The 20,535-nt window shown below is 42.7% G+C and overlaps 1 protein-coding gene and 1 non-coding gene across 6 annotated transcripts in view; one reads left to right on the top strand and one right to left on the bottom strand.

The window, feature by feature from the left end:
• Positions 1-20,535, top strand: part of TMTC2 (transmembrane O-mannosyltransferase targeting cadherins 2) — a 379,331-nt gene that overhangs the window by 15,523 nt on the left and 343,273 nt on the right. The gene's annotated exons all lie outside the window — the stretch shown is intronic.
• Positions 5,923-6,030, bottom strand: LOC140905680 (U6 spliceosomal RNA). Its single transcript, XR_012156919.1, has one exon. It is a non-coding gene; the product is annotated as a U6 spliceosomal RNA (small nuclear RNA).

Raw genomic sequence — 20,535 nt, 5'->3', positions numbered from 1 at the left:
CAGATTATGCTGCAATAGCTTCAGTCAGGGTACTGCCCTGCACATGTACAGTTCCCAAAAATTTCACATTACATATATTTAAAACTACTAAATGGACTCTACACTTGTTTTGTACATCTCAGGGAGACTAAACTTTTAGATATTGGTGAGGATTATTGTACTGTAATTTATTATAGATAAAATAGATTAAGAAATTCCAGTTTGTAGTTCTTCATATACTGTATTAACTGGCAAATTTATAATGGCATAAGTGAGCTAGCATATACTACAGCACAAGTGTTAAGGTCAAAGTTTGAAGTCTAAGGGACTGAGGGAGTCCAACACTTCTCAGGATTAGTTTCTACATGAGTAAAATGGTTCAAAAGCATGCAAGTAAAAATGTTATACTTACAGGTAAATATATAGGAACTGAAGGATATAAAACTTCTTGCTTATATTGATGTATTGCCAAACTCATAACATATTGGAATTTTCAGACATAACTGGGATTAAGATCAGCTTGTTGAGTGATTAATTTTCTCCAGCTCTAATGTAATCGGTACAATGCCTCTTATGAGTATAACTTACATTATACCTTCTCAGTGTGGGGAGAAGGCATAAGGACATCTGTTCACTAAGTAGCAGAGTGGGAGTGAAGATTGAGCATTTCTGTTCAAGAAGTGTTCTGAGAGCACTCTTCTAATCCTAAAGATGGTATGCAAAATAAACTAGGGGAAAATGGTAATATGTGGAGTTAGGGACTACTTGGCTTCAGTACAAATGGCAGACTTGGACTTTAAATTGGATCATATTGTATTGTGTGGTCAGGAGAAAGAGGTAGTTGGGCAGCATGGGAGAGACCTCATTCGTCTGTTTTCACTAGGTTTATCGTTGACTTTACCTGCCACCTCCTGACTTCTCATGGACTAAGATCCCACACAGAATGGCTAAGGGTGGCAGAAATGGTCTCAGCAGGCAGAAAATGTTGCCAGACGAGTAACGGAATATCAAATTGTTTATAGCACAAAAAGATACTGAAATTTCACCAGTTATGCAGAGTCTTTTGTCAGGGTAGAACACATGTTTGGAGCGTAAGCTCATCAGGATAGAGACCATGTCAAATACTATGCTTGTACACTGCCTGGCACAAAGGAATCCTGGTCCTGTCTGGGCTGCTTCCAGTGATATAAATCTTTGATTACAGTAATAATAGTGGATGTCTTTTGTCCACTTAACCCTACTTCCAATGTACCAGCTACATCAATCAGTACAGTGATTGGGAGGGAGGGCTAGTGAGAGGGGGTGTATGACAAAGGGGGAAGCTTCCAGAAGAATGATCAAGTTTAATATGAAATTGAACTGACTATATTTGTATGCCCGTAGAAATCTGTAAGCAGTACAGCGTTCTGTTAAACTGAGTTGTTGTTTGTATCCTACTAGCCTTAATTTATTTAGTTATTGCTCCAAAATTCAGGAAATGTGTCAGGATCCAGCTCTTCAGATGAAAAAGCACTTCCAAAGCATTTACATATAGAGTGTTAGGTGATGGCTCTACCTGATAAAAGCAAAGTGGCTGATTGATTGGTCTAATGACATCATTTTGAGGTCTGAAAATAGTTTTGAAACAGTGCAAAAAAACCCAACCTATGAACCTTAGACTCAGCCAACAAAATGAGCTATGTTAGCCTCTGACAGGGAGGGATGCTACAGAAGCTATCATGTAAAGGGTACTGTGGTGTTTGGAAGTTTCTCACTTTTCTCCTCACCCCTTTCCAGAATTCTTGTAGTGTCTGTGCACACCTGATGTTGGACACAGCTCTGTCTTAATCCTATTCCTGAAAACCTGGTCATCTCTGACTTAATTAAAAGTTCAAACTGTCATCGCCATTGATAATGCATCACTGACAATGATAGCTGTTCTACCACAGCTACTTTGTTGTTGATTTTTCTGGCAGAATGGATCTAAATTTCATAACTGCTAAATGTGGGAAATCAAATACTCTCACTTTGTGCTATGCATTCTCTGAAGGACTTTAAGTGAGTCAGCTGGTGCAGAGGCAGCATTTCAACTATTATATCAATAAGTGCCTAACCTGTCTTTTAATTCAGTTTAATTTAGAATTAATTGGACCTTAATACTGTTGTAGTTAAAGAAAAACATACTAGAAATGAACTGTACTATACAGATTAGTAAGTGGCCTAACGTCTAAGCAGAGGCATTGTGTGTTCTCAAATGGGGGATATCTTAACTTTAGGTTACTGAAATGTTGGATTCTAAATCTGTGTTGGGGAGGATGATGGCTCACCTCGTAGCTTCCAAGAAGTGAATTCCAAGGAAGATGTAGTAATTTTCGCTGGTGGCCATCTCATTAGACACTGATGCCATCCAGGTCAAGATTTAAGGAAACTGTTCTGTAGTTGCTGAGTGTGAGTCAGGAAAGAGACAACATGGCAGCCTAGGCCTTGGCACTGTAAGCAGTTGGGCATACGTCCAACTTCTCACATGTTAGTACTCCCACTGGATGAAATTCTGGTCCCTCTGAAGTCAACTATACACGTACTCACTTAAATAAGGGCACAGTTTCACCAACTGCATTAGGTGGGACTGTTTTGGTGCTTAAAGTTAGGCACATTGCTAATTGTTTGCAAGTCTGAGGCCCTGCAAGGAAACAAGAATAAGACTCATTTTGAAGTCTGAGCTGAGTTGCTATTGAATGACTGACAGCCAAGGTGGGGAAACTGATAGACCTTTTGGCCATAAGCAAATATAATACAGTATGTTAAACATAAATAACTACAATTCATAACATGTTCTGCTTGTCCTAAATAATGAAGTAGGGAAAATGTTTGTGGCGTGTGGTTGTTCTTGTAATATTTTTTTAAATTATTTTTGGCATAAAGACACACAAGGAATTAGTATTAATATTGTAATCTTTCCTTATTCAAAAGAAGTCAGTAATGTGATTCTTCTTTAAGTAACCCCCAAAAACCTAATCAGAAGCTGCAGGTTAAAAATAGTGTCTACTTCTGAATCCTTAGAAGTTTTGTAATGTTTGGCTTTTAACATGATGCTTACAGCAGTTGAGGTATAATAAATTAATAGATTTCCTACTGCACTTTAAAGTAAAAAACCCTGGGGCATATCCTCAACTTGTGTAAATTGTCACTGGCACATAAAATTTGGTAAAAATGAATGCAATATACAGAGTTGTTTGTCTTAATAGATCAATCTGTCATATATGTGGCACATGTACAGCTAGCTTTGCAGAGCCTAGTTTCATGTTTCTTGGCTAGAAATATCACTGAACTAATGCCCCCCGTAATCCCAGGAGGTTTAGATAAACACAATTCCCCATGTTTTTAAGGAATCTTATTAAATGTAAATGAATACTGTGACCAAGCAGTTAGCACAGAGTCCTCCTGCAAGCTGACAATCCTTTGTGTGACTATGCAAACTGATACACAATACTGCATGTGCAAACAATGTTATCAATTGACATTTATGACAAACTCGGTAAAAATGGTGGAATGTATAGGAGTTGTAGTCTGCTCTCTTGTAAGATGAACTTTCATAAAGAGGCAAACATTGAGGGCTCTTGGATATGGCTGCTGGAGTTTACTTTCAAACGACCTTACTTTGGGATACATTTTAAGGATCTATCTTGCTCTGTCCTGAGGAAAACCATTTTAAAGGCTGGTACGTCCCCTAGTTTGCCAGATTACATGGATATTCTTTGCTGCATCCTGCCTCTCTCCTTAGAGGCTTCACAGTGACAGTTAAGTTGTGTGAACTTGAAATCCCTGGTTTACGAGACCAGTTACTTCATGAGCTATGGAGCCAGGTCCCAGGTGCCCTCAGCAAGAGGTGGCGGTTGGCTCTGACGAATGAGCAATCGATGAATGCGTGACGAGACTACAGGCCCAACCAGAAACTGCTATCCAGGCCCTTGCGAGATTTTAAAACTGTCTCCTTCCCAAGGGTGGTGTCGGCCTCCGCCACATTTCTTGCAGGGATGGAGTGGGGAAGACACATGATCTCCTTCAGACTGCATAACCACATTGGTGTGGGCATGGCGAATGGACAGGAATAAGCTAGAGTTACAGAACCTGGGGAATTAATTGACAATATGAGCTCCATATTCCTGCGTAGCTCAGCAAATCTTGTGTGCTCAGGTTTTCCTCCACTGGGATAGCATATCTCTTAACTTCTCATGCAACATTTGCAGCTGCTGCTGCAGTTTGTGTGTGTGGCACTTCATCCTACATAGAATAGTGGGGATAAATCCATCCCTGATAAAGTTCCGTTGACTTCGGTTGATTTGCACCCACTATGCATTGTTACATGACCTCCGAGTCTCCTTTATTGGTGGGTTTGAACAGCCATGCGGAGTCCTTGGAATAATACTGGCATGAGTTCAGTTTGCCAACATAACATCTATTTATTACTGAAAGAGGGTGCAGGAGTAGTTTCTCCTGCTGCTGTTCGTTTAAATAGCTTACATATCCCCAAACTAGGAAGCAAACACTCTTTTTCTTTGTCTCAGAGTTACTTCATGAGACAAGGATCTTTTGGGTTTGTCACACCCTCTAGGGCCTGTCTGTGGGTGTCACACTCACAGCCCCAGTCAGCATAGTTACTCAGTTACAATATATGCATGCTTACCTGAAGCTGAAGAAGGAAATAATTTACAAATTCAATGAAACAATAACTGCAGAGGCAGTTACCTCAGGATTTGAACTTTACTGTAGGTTGTTACAATGCAATGTTGCTAAACACAGCTGGAGGTCAAGGTAGCGCTCTGATGGAACAATTCAAGTTATGTTTTATATAACGGTAGAATATCTCAAGGACAATAATAATAAACTATTTTATGAAAGCATGTGCTTTGACCATGTAGAAAAGGCGAATGGCTTTTTTTAGTAGTATCTTTTCATAGCTCACTTCGGTGTCATAGTTGGAATGCTGTTGCCTTACCAGCAAAGGTAGCTATTATCAAGAAGAGTCCAATCCAACTTTTAAGAAATTTGTCCTGGTGCTAGGCCTTGTCTCAAGTCAATAATTTAAAAAATAAGCTATTTTTGCATTGGCATTTTAAGCAAGGACTGTATTCCTTCAAATTTATTACCTTCTGGTATGGTGACAGTCAGAGCCCCATTTAGGAGCCAGGCCCAGGTGTCCTATAGATTATACAAACACTTTATTAGTCCCCACCCAAAATTTCTTGTAAATGCAGAATCATGAACTTCAAATGCTTATGCACATATTTAACTTTACATTTGTAAATAGTTCTGTTGAAGTCAATGAGATTACTCACGTGTAAAGTTGGGCAAGTGTGCATTTGCAGAATCATGGCCTTTTTTGGGGTGGGGAGAAAAAGTATAAAAAGTTAGGGAAAGACTTCACTTGTTTTTCATTTTCAATGGCCTGGTGCTATGGATACTGACAGAGTAATAGAAATCTAGAACTGGGATGTTGGCTTGGGAAAAACATTATTTTGATGGAAAACATCACATGTACTAGAACTACTCATTAGAACTGCATGGTTAGGTGTCTTAACATTGGAAGAAGTTGGAATGTAAACCCTAATTAGGAGAGCAACAACTGAAATGTAATTAAAACATGCAACTCTGCCTAATTCAGAATAGTATCTAATTACAGTAATGTTTAAAAGAGCAGTAAGTAACAAAGTATTTAAAATGTATCTGAATCTCCACCTCTCAATTTCTCTCCATAATTCAGAAAGCCACGGAAAGAATCTATTTTATATCTCATCAAAGCCTTTAGTGACGCTGAGGAGTTGATATTTTCATTCTCAGGGCTGTGCCTTTTACTTTTCTAGGTATAAAGAAGACCTGAAATGTTCTGGTTAAAATTTCCTATTGGTGGTCTTTACCTTTTGTGACAGGGTCAGGCCAGATGGCTACAGGAGAGTAATTTTTTTTTTAAATATGGAACGCTTCACGAATTTGTGTGTCATCCTTGCGCAGGGGCCATGCTAATCTTCTCTGTATCGTTCCAGTTTTAGTATATGTGCTGCTACAGGAGAGTAATAGAAGGCAGATATATTAGCCCCAGGTTTAGTAGGTCCCTTTTCCCTGGATAAGGTACCAGGGAAGGTTCCAGAACAATCAGGAACCTTCTGGAGACAATTAAGACAGACTGGCTACAGGTGTTCTAATCAGCCTATCAAAGAAGCTGCTAGAATCAATTAAGGCAGGTTAATCAGGGCACCTGGGTTTAAAAAAGGAGCTCAGTTCAGTTTGTGGTGCGTGTGTAAGGAGCTGGGAGCAAGAGGTGCTAGGAGCTGAGAGTGAGAACCCATACTGTTGGAGGACTGAGGAGTAGAAGCATTATCCGACACCGGGAGGAAGGTCCTATGGATAAAGGATAAAGAAGGTGTTGGGAGGAGGCCATGGGGAAGTAGCCCAGGAAGTTGTAGCTGTCGCACAGCTGTTCCAGGAGGCACTCTAGACAGCTGCATTCCACAGAGCCCTGGGCTGGAACCCAGAGTAGAGGGTGGGCCCGGCCTGGGTTCCCCCCAAACCTCCCAACTCCTGATCAGACACAGGAGGAGTTGACCTGGACTGTGGGTTCACGAAAACGGCCAAACTGAGGGCTACTGTGAAGCTCCAAGATGAGCAAATCTGCCAATGAGCGCAAGCCCCACCAAGGTAGAGGAGGAACTTTGTCACACTTTATAATGATCAGGAATGTCAAACTTTGGACTTTACACCCTCACATTTACTTCAGTATAACTTCAGGGGTGTGAAAAAGCAACCCCCCTGGGCAAAGTAAGTTACAGCGACCTAAGTCCCGGTGTGGATAGCTCTGTGTCGGCAGGGGAAGCTCTCCCGCTGACATAACTACTGCCACTTAGGGAGGTGGAGTATTTATGCCAACAGGAGAGCTCTCTCCCGTCGGCATAGGGCATCTGCGCTAGCAGCGCTGCAGCGATTCTAGTGTAAACTAAATTCCCTGGAATTGCTCGAGGAGTCTTTCAAAGTCTGAAGGGTGTATACTGTGAGTTCTGGCACCATAATAGAAGGGATGTGTTTGTACCTTTTATTAAAGACCTCACTTATCCATAGAAGGTAAGTAGGCTTCTCTTCTTTTAAAAGAGTTCTAAACAGTTTGACTAACAATTGCTTCCCCTTAGTCACTCAGCTTTGCCTGTTGACTCTTCGCTGTAGTCATTTCACTATTTCTTTAGTCTGAATCTTCTAGTGCCAGCAATGCTGAATTTTTAATGTAAAAAAGGCAGAAAAGAACCCTAAAGCAGACAAAAACAAAAATTCATGTCATCGCTATGAATCCTAAAGAAGCACAAAAAAGGCACAAGCCTAACTTATTTTTTTGCTTTGTACGTCATCATTAAACTTTATTTCCATCTTATTTATTTATTTTTTAAAGTCCTCTTTTGAATCTGATCTTTTTTCCTGTAACAGCCTTTCCTGCTTTATGCCTGTAGTAGCAGGGTGATAACAAAGCTAATAAGCTGCTTTGGTGAATACAAGGGCCAACAATTTCTGTTTCACATTACACAGACATTCTTACACACCCAAAATTAAAAAATGGGACAACCCATGGAAAGCAACAACCTTGTATAAAATGCATGTTATTAGTGGACTCAACAGATATATTATAATCCCCATAGTAAGCTGGAGGTGCAGAGGTAATATAACCTTACCCTGTCAGTAATAAGGTAAGGGCTATCTCTAGATTCCATGGCTGGGTATTTCCACAGAGACTGTTAGCTTTACCAAGAGCAGTTCCATGCTGAAGGGGTGAGGGTTCATGCCCCAACATGACCAATTAAATGTAAGGGCTGTAGCCTTGTTTCAAATAACTGCAGAGTATTGGCATTTGTGACTAAGGGATAAAGTGGCATTCACCCATTGGCCCACTGGGAATGTGATATCATCAGTACCAACCCTGTATTTGGGGCTCCAGAAAGTATAGTATGGCTTAATGATACTGAATTGCATTTTACAGTTACATTTCATTCCCAGGCATGAGTGCTAGAAGGAGGAAAAAGTGCTTGTTTGTAGAGGGGCTTAGGCTTGGATTTGATTGTGACTCTAACTGTGCTTAGTGGTGAACTACAATGAGTATCTTCAGTGGGTGCCTCGGGGAGAATCAGACTATTTAACAGCAGAACTAATAATGTAGAACTGGCAGGCTGATCTTTCTGCATTGCAGGAATGGTGGGCAGGGTTTTATGGAACATTTTGTATTTTAAATGGTGCCTTGCTGTCCAGGAAACAAACATTTTGTTTAAAGGTTCTTATGATTTTTGGCTCTCTGTTGGATTTTTGAACCATCCTTTTTCTATAAATAAAAAGTTTCTTTTATGTAGTTCAGTATCTTCAGACAAACCAGTACTTACATTTATAAAATGCATTTTCCACTTCAGCTGTGAATATTGATGACCTTAATTATGGATTTTAGACTGGACATGTGACTATGAACTGATCCAGAATCAATTTATTACACAAAGTGCATTGTTGGAAGGGTGAAGAAGGCTGTATTTCTGATAATTAAAACAGCTGTCCTGCAGTATTTTCTAGATATTGATAGTCAACTTATTACCTACCTTTCAAAAATTCCTCCCCTGGATTCATTACTTTCCAGATGCAGGTCCAGCTGAATATATGATGTAACTGTTTTACTTTAAAGATGTTCTCTGCCTCCACCTCTCTAAAATAAAACCTAAAATTGAAAATTCAAATGCTTGCTTGTAAATTCCTCTTAATATTTTTTACAAGTGTGTTGTTCCACCCTTCTTCATTTTGGTATAAGCAGCGTGGAGACTGTGCAGGTTTCCACCAGAGTGAATAAAACCTGGAGATTTACCAGCCTGGTCTACAATGTGCGGTTATTTCAGAAAAAGAAAAGGAGTACTTGTGGGACCTTAGCGACTAACCAATTTATTTGAGCATAAGCTTTCGTGAGCTACAGCTCACTTCATCAGATGCATACTGTGGAAAGTGAAGAAGATCTTATTATATACACACAAAGCATGAAAAAATACCTCCTCCCACCCCACTCTCCTGCTGGTAATAGCTTATCTAAAGTGATCACTCTCCTTACATTGTGTATGATAATCAAGGTGGGCCATTTCCAGCGCAAATCCAGGGTTTAACAAGAACGTCTCTGATCCCACTGAGAGTTACCAAAAGCAACTACAGCATTTGCTCAAGAAACTCCCTGAAAAAGCACAAGATCAAATCCGCACAGACACACCCCTGGAACCCCGACCTGGGATATTCTGTCTACTACCCAAGATCCATAAACCTGGAAATCCTGGGCGCCCCATCATCTCAGGCATTGGCACCCTAACAGCAGGATTGTCTGGCTATGTAGACTCCCTCCTCAGGCCCTACACTACCAGCACTCCCAGCTACCTTCGAGACACCACTGACTTCCTGAGGAAACTACAGTCCATCGGTGATCTTCCTGATAACACCATCCTGGCCACTATGGCTGTAGAAGCCCTCTACACCAACATTCCACACAAAGATGGACTACAAGCCGTCAGGAACACTATCCCCGGTAATGTCACGGCTAACCTGGTGGCTGAACTTTGTGACTTTGTCCTTACCCATAACTACTTCACATTTGGGGACAATGTATACCTTCAGATCAGCGGCACTGCTATGGGTACCCGCATGGCCCCACAGTATGCCAACATTTTTATGGCTGATTTAGAACAACGCTTCCTCAGCTCTCGTCCCCTAACACCCCTATTCTACTTGCGCTATATTGATGACATCTTCATCATCTGGACCCATGGAAAAGAAGCCCTTGAGGAATTCCACCATGATTTCAACAATTTCCATCCCACCATCAACCTCAGCCTGGTCCAGTCCATACAAGAGATCCACTTCCTGGACACTACAGTGCTAATAAACAATGGTCACATAAACACCACCATATACCGGAAACCTACTGACCGCTATTCCTACCTACATGCCTCCAGCTTTCACCCTGACCACACCACATGATCCATTGTCTCTGTCTGAGGGGTTGGAGCAAATGCAGTTGTATCGCAGAGGTTGGCTGTAGACAGACACCTACAAGATCTCTATCAAGCATTCTTACGACTACAATACCCACCTGCGGAAGTGAAGAAACAGATTGATAGAGCCAGAAGAGTTCCCAGAAGTCACCTACTACAGGACAGGCCTAACAAAGAAAATAACAGAACGCCACTAGCCGTCACCTTCAGCCCCCAACTAAAACCCCTTCAACGCATTATTAAGGATCTACAACCTATCCTGAAGGATGACCCAACACTCTCACAAATCTTGGGAGACAGGCCAGTCCTTGCCTACAGACAGCACCCCAACCTGAAGCAAATACTCACCAGCAACCACACAACAAAACCACTAACCCAGGAACCTATCCTTGCAACAAAGCCCGTTGCCAACTGTGTCCACATATCTATTCGGGGACACCATCACAGGGCCTAATAACATCAGCCACACTATCAGAGGCTCATTCACCTGCACATCCACCAATGTGATATATGCCATCATGTGCCAGCAATGCCCCTCTGCCATGTATATTGGTCAAACTGGACAGTCTCTACGTAAAAGAGTAAATGGACACAAATCAGATGTCAAGAATTATAACATTCATAAACCAGTCGGAGAACACTTCAATCTCTCTGGTCACGCGATTACAGACATGAAAGTCGCTATTTTACAACAAAAAAACTTCAAATCCAGACTCCAGCGAGAAACTGTTGAATTGGAATTCATTTGCAAATTGGATACAATTAACTTGGGCTTGAATAGAGACTGGGAGTGGCTTAGTCATTATGCAAGGTAGCCTATTTCCCCTTGTTATTTGCTACCCCCCCACCCCGCAGACGTTCTTGTTAAACCCTGGATTTGTGCTGGAAATGGCCCACCTTGATTATCATACACATTGTAAGGAGAGTGGTTACTTTAGATAAGCTATTACCAGCAGGAGAGTAGGGTGGGAGGAGGTATTTTTTCATGCTTTGTGTGTATATAATATCTTCTAAACTTTCCACAGTGTGCATCTGATGAAGTGAGCAGTAGCTCATGAAAGCTTATGCTCAAATAAATTGGTTAGTCTCTAAGGTGCCACAAGTACTCCTTTTTGCGAATACAGACTAACACGGCTGTTACTCTGAAACCGGTTATTTGAGAATTAGCCGAGTTACCTCGAAATAAAACTGGTTCCGTCCACACAACCAAACCAGTTTTTTTTATTTAAAGGGCTCTTTACTCCAATTTCTGTACTCCACCTCGGCAAGTGAAGTAGCACTAAAATCGAGATCGCAGTTCCGAGTTACAGGTACTGTGGATGCAATTCGACATTATTGGCCTCCGCGAGTTATCCCAGAATGCTCCCTTGTGACCGCTCTGGACAATACTCTCAACTCCGATGCACTAGCCAGGTAGGCAGTAAAAGCCCTGTGAGCTTTTGAATTTCCTGTTTGGTCACCATCAGCACAGGCGACCAGCAGCACAGTCCACCATCACAGGCAACTATGCAGAGTCCACCATCTCAAGAGACCATGTAGTCCCGGATTTGCAGACGAACTACAGCATGGTCCGAACGGAGGTGCTGGATTTCATTGCATATTGGGGAGACGAATCTGTTATGGCAGAACTACGTTCCAAAAAAAGAAACGCAAATGCGTACGTTAAAGTCTCCAGGGCCATGACGGAAAGAGGCTAGTCTAGGGACACAGAGCAGTGTCGTACAAAAATGAAGGCGCTCAGGCAAGGGTACCAAAAAGCCAGGTAGGCAAACGAGTGCTCTGGGTCCCAGCCCCATACATGCCGCTTCTACCGTGAGCTGCGTGCAATTATGGGGGGTGACGACACCACTACCCCACCACTGTCTGTGGACACCTGCAAGGGGGGAGTAGCATGGAGCAAGGAGGATGAGTTTTTGGAGGACGAAGAGGAGGAGGAGGACAGTGCACATGTGGCAAGTGTGGAATCTGTTTCCCCCACCAGGCCAGGAACTGTTCTTAACGCTGGAGCCAATAGCCTCCCCCAACTCCCGAGGCATGCTCCCGGACCATGACCCTAAAGAAGGCACTTCTGGTGACGTGAGAGCTTGATCGGAGCCATGCAGTGGGGGTGGGGGGAACCCAGCTATGCTGGGCTGTTCGCGTTTAGTTTAAAGGGTTCATCCCTGCTCAGAGCCTCATTGGAGCCCTGCAGGGTGTGTGGGTGTGGGGGAGGGTGTTGTGTGAAGCTATCATCCCAGAGAGCCCGCAGGCTGCCTGCAAGCTGAATTCTGTTGCCTGGCCGCATGTGATGGCTTACTCACACCAAAGTGGCAGGCACTTCAGTATAAGAGGCAAAAATAGACCTTGTACAGAAAGAACATGTGCTGTGTACTATGAATTGCCTGTTTCACTGAGAGGGAGTGTCCCCTTTGTTCTCTAAAATGTATCTTTTAAAATACTACCCTCCCTTTTTGTCCTCCTGCAGCAGGTGCAAATGTTTCAACGCGGCCCCTATCTACTCTGTCCCAGAGGCTGGTCCAGATTAGAAGGCAGAAAAAACGAACTCGGGACGACATGTTCGAGCGCATGCAGTCCTCCCGCACTGATAGGGCCCAGCTGAATGCGTGGAGGCAAACAATTGCAGAGTCGTGTAAAGCATTACATGAATACGAAGAGAGGAAGGATGCGCGTGATGAGAGCAGGCAGGATGCTATGGTCAAGCTCATGGGGGAGCAAACTGACATGCTCCCCTGTATGGTGGATCAAATGTAGGAAAGGCAGCAAGACCACAGACTGCTGCTGCAGCCCCTGAAGAACCACCCTCCCTCTTCCCCAATTCTGTAGCCTCCTCACCCAGATGCCCAAGAACATGACAGGGGCAGGGGGGAGGTGAGGAGGCTACGGGGACCCACACAGTCAACCCCAGAGGATTGCACAAGCAGCAGAAAGCTGGCATATCCTAAATTTTGACTTGTTTTCTGGACTTGTCCTTCTCTCCTCCTCCACCCCCCCAACCCAATACCCCCCCCCCCCCCGGTCTAGTTTCTGATTTCTCTCAATGTTTTGTGCAACAAATAATAAAGAACAGTTTTTAAACAATTGTGACTCTTTCACACAGCCAGACAACAGGGTGATTAGAACTGGCCACCAGGCGAGTTGCCTCAACCTCCCACCCCGCCATAAATGTCTCCCCCTTACTCTCACAGATATTGTGGAGCACACAACAAGCAGCAGTTACAATTGGAGTATTGGTTGTGCTGAGATCTAACGGAGTCAGTAAACTGCGCCAGCGCGCTTCCAAACACACATTCTACCACCATTCTGCACTTGCTCAGCCTATAGTTGAACTGCTTCTTACTACTGTCCAGGGTGCCTGTGTACGGCTTCATGAGCCATGGCATTTAGGGGGTAGGCTGTGTCCCCGAGGATAGCTATAGGCATTATCCCAACAGTTATTTTCTGGTCTGGGAAGTAAGTTTCTTCCTGCAGCTGTTCAAGCAGGCCAGAATTCCTGAAGATGCGAGCGTCATGCACCTTTCCTGGCCATCCCACATTGATGTCGGTGAAACGTCCCTTGTGATCCACCAGTGCGTGCAGCACCATGGAAAAGTACCCCCGCGGTTTATTTACTGGCCGCCCCCGTGTTCCGGGGCCAAGATAGGGATATGCGTTCTGTCTATCGCCCTGCGACAGTTAGGGAACCCCAGCGCATTCAAGTCATTCACAATGGTCTGCACGTTTCCCAAAGTCACTACCCTTGATAGCAGCTGGTCAATGATTGCACTGGCTACTTGCAGCACAGCAGCCCCCACAGTAAGTCACTCCAAACTGATTCCTGACTGACTGGTAGCTGTCTGGCATTGCAAGGTTCCACAGGGCTATGGCCACTCGTTTCTGAACTGTGAGGACTGCTCTCATTTTGGTGTTTTTGTGCTTCAGGGCAGGGGACAGCAAGTCACAAAGTTCCATGAAAGCAGCCTATGCATACGAAAGTTTCTCAGCCACTGGGAATCATCCCATACCCACAACACTATACGGTCCCACCAGTCTGTGCTTGTTTGCTGGGCCCAGAATCAGCGTTCCACAGCATGAACCTGGCCCAACAGCACCATGATCTCCCAATCGCCACATGCTGTGGCGTCTGTGTCCATGTCCTCATCAGTATAGTAATCGCGCTGTCGTCGCTTCCTCGCCCAGTTTTTGCATGTACTGTTGGATAATACGTGAAGTATTTACAGTGTTCAAAACTGCAGCGGAGATCTGATTGGGCTCCATGGCTATGGCGCCTGCATGGGTAATCCTGGGAAAAGAGTGCGAAAAGTAGGAGAGCAGAGTGGTAGGGGAAGCTGTGCTGTTTGGTTCACGGTAGCCGAACGACAGCAGAAAATGGTTGTCTTCTGTGGCTTTCACAAAGGTGGGAGTCCAGGACAGACAACATGGAGAAGCTCTGAAGCGCGGCAATAGCGGGAGAGCAGAATTGGCGGCAGAAGCTGTGCTGCTCAGTTCACGATGGCTGAGCAGAGTTGGCAGCAGAAGCGTTCGATGAGGAAGAGAGAGAGTTGATAGTAGAGATTACATAGGAAGATGAGAGGAAATGAGAGGTGGATTCATAGTAGCAGGAGAGCAGCAGTGCACTGTCTGCTGAAAGCAGCATGGCGTCTGAACGCCAAAAAGGTGTGAAACGATTGTCTCCCATGGCTTTCTGACGACACACAGCCAGAAACACCCACGGGAATGTTTTTGCCCCATCATGCACTGGGAGCTTAACCCAGAATTCCAATGGGCGGCGGGGACTGTGGGAATTGTGGGATAGCTACACAAAGTGCACCTGTTATAAATATAAAGGGAAGGGTAACCACCTTTCTGTATACAGAACTATAAAATCCCTCCTGGCCAGAGGCAAAACCCTTTCACCTGTAAAGGGTTAAGAAGCTAGGATAACCTCGCTGGCACCTGATCAAAATGACCAATGAGGAGACAAGTTACTTTTCAAGCTGGGGGGGGGGGGAGACAAAGGATCTGTCTGTCTGTGTGATGCTTTTGCTGGGAACAGATCAGGAATGCTCTTCAGAACTCCTGTAAAAAGTTAGTAAGCAATCTAGCTAGAAATGTGTTAGATTTCCTTTTGTTAAATGGCTGGTAAAATAGCTGTGCTGAATGGAATGTTTATATTCCTGTGTTTATGTCTTTTTGTAACTTAAGGTTTTGCCTAGGGGGATTCTCTGTGTTTAGAATCTGATTACCCTGTAAGGTATTTACCATCCTGATTTTACAGAGGTGATTCTTTTACTTTTTCTTTAATTAAAATTCTTCTTTTAAGAACCTGATTGTTTTTTCCTTTTCTTAAGATCCAAGGGTTTGGGTCTGTGTTCACCTATGCAAATTGGTGAGGATTTTTATCAAGCCTTCCCAGGAAAGGGGGTGTAGGGCTTGGGGGGATATTTTGGGGGAAGATATCTCCAAGTGGTCTCTTTCCCTGTTCTTTGTTTAACACACTTGGTGGTGGCAGCATAGGGTTCAAGGACAAGGCAAAGTTTTGTACCTTGAGGAAGTTCTTAACCTAAGCTGGTAAGAAAAAGCGTAGGGGGTCTTTCATGCAGGTCCCCACATTTGTACCCTAGAGTTCAGAGAGGGGAAGGAACCTTGACAGCACCGCTCCGACATTCGATGCAGGCCTTGGTACTGTGGACGCAAGCTGCTGAATTCACGCACTTTAGTGGGGACACAGAAGACCGAACGTATAAAATAGCTTCCAAAAATTTGAATAGAATAATTTCGTACTCTTCAGTATGTTGAGATTTGTTGGGACATACTGGCCGCTGCTTCCCGCAGCCCCCATTGGCCTGGCACAGCGAACCTCGGCCAGTGGGAGCCGTGATCGGCCAAACCTGCGGACGCGGCAGGTAAACAAACCGTCCAGGCCCGCCAGGGCTTTCCCTGAACAAGCAGCGTCCCACGTTTGGGAAACACTGCTGTAATGTGTTGAGCACCTTAAACGACTGAGTTCAGTGGGTATTAAGGGCTTACAGGACTCGCCCCATTGATAATGGCATTGGATAAAACTTTTCTGTAAGTGTTTAACAACTGTGATGTCCATGTGTCTTTTAGGCAGAGTGGGAGAATTATTTGCATACCAAAAACAAACAAACAAAAAAAAAGGTGGCTATGGAAGCTCACTTTCAGTTGTCTGAATTGATCATATGTGGTGTAAGAGTTAGTACATACAAGAGTTAGTTTATGGGTAGCCCTCGTATTGCAGCATTGAAAAAGCAAAATGAAAAGTCTTCAGCTTTACAAAGGCTTTCACAGTTACTCTTACTCCTTTGTATCTCCTGCTTTCCTTGCACAAACTTGACTTCTTAAGTCCTTTCTCTTTTTTTATAAGATGTCTGAAATGTCTTTATTTAGTAAGGAAAATAAACTTCACGATCAGTTAAGTATTTAAAGGTTAAAAGTAAAATGAGGGACCTTGTAAGAACGGATAAGTACTGCAGATGTCACTCTGAGGGGTAGGGGGTCTCACTTGCTGCAGGTTTCAGAGTAGCAGCCATGTTAGTCTGTATCTACAAAAAGAACAGGAGGACTTGTGGCACCTTAGAGACTAACAAATATATTAGAGCACAAGCTTTCGTGGGCTACAGCCCACTTCATTGGATGCATAGAATGGAACATACAGTAAGAAGATATATATACACACATACAGAGAAGGTGGAAGTTGCCATACAATCTGTAAGAGGCTAATTAATTAAGATGAGCTATTATCAGCAGGAGAAAAAAACTTTTGTAGTGACTTGAAAGTCAATTTTTTTCCAAGCCTTGATTAAGCAAATCAACAACAATACTATAATGAAATTCTTGCAAACTTTTGTCCCATGTTTGGATGGGGCCTTATCCAAAGCCGATTGAATCCAGTGGAAGGACAGTGTGGGCTTTGTGTCTAGACTTTATGCATAAGGCAATGTGTAACCTTCAAGTCTTACCATGCTGTAATTTAACATTATAGTAAAATAATTTCTTCCAGTTCTTACTGCCCTTAGCAAATATCTTTTTACTTGTTTAAGCATTTTTATTGTCAGAGCAGTTTAGGGTGTAATCCAGACCGGTGAGGAGTTGTCACCTTTTCTGCTGTAATCCTGGGTGCCGCTCAGTGATTTGCTGCTGTAGCTCCCAACCTGGGCCGCGCTCAGTCAGCCTGCTAGCATGCAGGTCACATCCTGTGTGTGTGTGTGTGTGTGCGTGCTAGACAGCCCTGGTTCGGTAGCTGTAATCCTAGCAGCCTATCGAAAGCTCCACTGTGCCTTCTACCAGCCTTAGTTACGACTTGCATGGTGACTCTAATACACTCTAAGTCCCAGATCTTCCCAAAATGGTCTGTTCTGTCATGTCCAACCCTCTCTTGGACAGTTTAGAGGAACAAAGAAACCTTATTCTTTCTCTGAAGACCCAAACGCACATCACAGTAAACACACCCTTCCATTTAAACACAGGAATGAGTTGGTTTATGTTAATAGTAAAACAAATTTACTAACACAATATACATAGGATTAAGTGATGCCATGTAAAAGGAATAAAGTTAGAAAGGGTTACAGGCAAACAAAAGTGAAAACACATCTAAAAGGCTAAAATTTTATTTAGCAAGATACAGGTTTTGTTCCAAGATGGTTTCTCACCAGTCATTCTTCTTCCCAGCCATGTCTAACTTTCTTTCAGTCAAAAATTTCAACAAAAGCACAAGGGGCAGGTTTTCCTTACTTCTAGGTGAAAGATGTTTGCCTTGACAGGTTTCTCACCTATATTCAGTTCCAGAGACTTCAGCCCTTGGGTTGAAGGACCCATCTTGCAAGAGTTCCATTCCCAGCTTTCAAGAGTTCTGTTCTCTTGTGTCTTTCGAGTGATGGATGCCTAAGATGGCTTCTCTCCTTTCTTATATCTTCCAAAGTTCAAGAAGCAGGACCTCATGCTGTTCTTCCCTTCCTGTGGGCTTCCCATTCCCCTGTATAATTCCTGTGTAAATAGGGCTTCCATTGTTTGATTCCACCGTGGTTAATTTACATAGGAGACCATAGATAGATGTAACATTGCCTCCTATCTGGAGGACTGTACAGCCTAATATTGTGTCCATAATTCCTTATATAGTATTAATACATACAGTTCACACTGATATTTAATCACCAGCCTGTCATTACCTTTCAGAAAAGACATCACTTGATACACATTTATAATACAGTAATATTGTATACAATCAGCTGATTCAATTGCTTATCACTTGAGGTTCAGGCCTCTGTTTTTATAGACCAGTAAACCTTTGCAATGTATTCTTTGAAAGTAAAACTTGGCCCAAGCTTCTCTCTCCTGCTGGGTGTAGACACCGTGCTGTCGTCTTCCCCCCATGTTAGTGTGATGTTTACTGCACACCTTAGCTCTGTGGGTCTATTCATGCAATATGTAGATACATTCTGATTGTCTTTCATATCACTTTTCCCAGGCTGGAACACATTTGTTTGTCTAGTTCAGACCAGTTTACCAACTCATCCTGACATTCTGGTTTCCACACACTTTAGTTATAATTTCAGCATATAGTCATAACTCTTACTCTCCACCAAGTACATACATCATGCAAGAATATTAATGATCAATGAGTTACTAGTTTTCAAATGACTCCTTACAAGGCATATTTTGTATAATGATTATTAAAATAGTGTGTAGTATGTGAATGTAGGCATGCTTAGTGTCACACATGTGGTGAAGAAGTTTCCAGGGTAAACTATCTCTGAGTATTGTTGTAAAAAGTTGCACAAAAGGCTTTGCAAATAGAGAAAGTATAAGATAGCTACCAGTAAAGCACTATGGTGGTGAATTTTGAACACTTGTACACCTTCGTGAACAGTACCTTATTTGTAAAGTGCCTTGTATGTTCAGATTGGTTATTCAGCCTTTTTCTAATGTTGCTTATAGATTCATTCTAGTCACTTGCACTGTGAATTTCTCTCCTCAGTCCTCCAGTTTCTCTCCAGCAGCAGGTTTAAAGGTCACTGCATGGTCAGCAAACATGCAGCATGGGCCCAAGGATCACGTCACCTGAGACTTTTTTAAGGATGAAAATTTAAATAAATAAATAATCACAGGCCTAACCAAAAGTGGAATCTCCCCCAACTGGCATTGGCTTGCATGTTTCCAATTATTGCAACATCGCAGCGCAGTGACGTTTTCCTTTTCAAATTGTTCTGTGATGCTGTCCAGCTTCAATCTTGCTGTTTTGTTTTTCTCAATTGCAAGGAGAGCAAGGCCACTCAGTGGTAACTGTGATAGTGTTGAATGCGTGTAGTTTTTGACATGCCTTAAAAAGTCAACACAATACTTCAATTTCTGGTAAAACATCAAGAGAACTTGACACTGAAAATAGCTCTGGATTTCAAGTGATGCAATAAACGCTTCTGTGTCCTTTGTAATAATACATCTTGAAATACATAATTTTGTGAACAAAGTCTAAAAAAAAAAAAAAAGTATTTACCCATGAGTTTAACAAGTTCTTCCTTTAGGAGAGTCAAAGTTAGAATTTGAAGTTGCATGGGATGGAGGAAACCAAATAGAGTAGATACCTTTTGAAATTCCTCACACTGAATTTTAGTTTTGGTAGTCATATTGTTTAAGACCTTGAAATGTTTCCTTTGATTGTTATCCTTTGCTTTTAACACAGAATCGTGTGCAAATTCATCATTCATGCATCATACCTGTCTCTTCTTGTGGCTTGGATAGTTTGCATTTTCAAAACCCATTGCTTCCCACCTGCTCTGAAATGGTTTTGCAATTTCCTCATACTTTTCTTCAGATCTGAGTTCACTGAGTTCATTCACTGTGCACTCAAATATCCAGAGGACTTGGAACAGGTTAATTTTCTTTGATTGAAGGATTTCAGAGGCTGCAGCCATGATAACTATGATCCTATCCACCATAACAGATTGAGGTAAGACATCCAAGCCATCAAAGACTGGTTGCTTTTCACTCAATGTATGTCCTCGCTACTCCATTGTTTAGTTACAGTTTCATCTTCTAATCTTTCAATTATACACTGAAAATTTACTTGCATCGCCTCACTGGCTTTCATTCAAGCTGCCCATCTAGTCTTGCAGCGTACCTTTGGATGTAAAGGTCTCCTTCGTACTTCAGAAGCCTTTTAGATTTCATCTGTTGCATCAATCCTGTCAACTTCTTCAGGGGCCTGAAGTGCATCATCAAATTCCTCTTCCCTTTGCAAAACTGGACTCTCTCTCGAGCAAGAGTTTGAAGATTATTTTTAAATCATCAGTTTTTCCCATCGATGGTGAGAAGTGGTAAAATATTTATATGCTTCCCACAAATTTGTGAAGAAAATCTTCAGGTTTGGATTGATCTTCATCAGTATGCACCAAAACTAGGTTAATTTGATGGTGCTGTACAATGGATGTATGGTGTGTAACCCCTGCTTGCTCAGAGTAACCATTTGTAACGCTGACCCAACAAGAGTGTCAGCAGCAGGGATCAAACCTTGGACCTCTGGAGCTAAAAATGCGTGAGCTTC

This window comes from Lepidochelys kempii, chromosome 1, assembly GCF_965140265.1.
Source record: "Lepidochelys kempii isolate rLepKem1 chromosome 1, rLepKem1.hap2, whole genome shotgun sequence".
In the NCBI taxonomy this organism is placed as follows: Eukaryota; Metazoa; Chordata; order Testudines; family Cheloniidae; genus Lepidochelys; species Lepidochelys kempii.
Note: the sequence above shows the minus strand (reverse complement) of the source record. Positions and strands in the feature narration are given on the sequence as shown.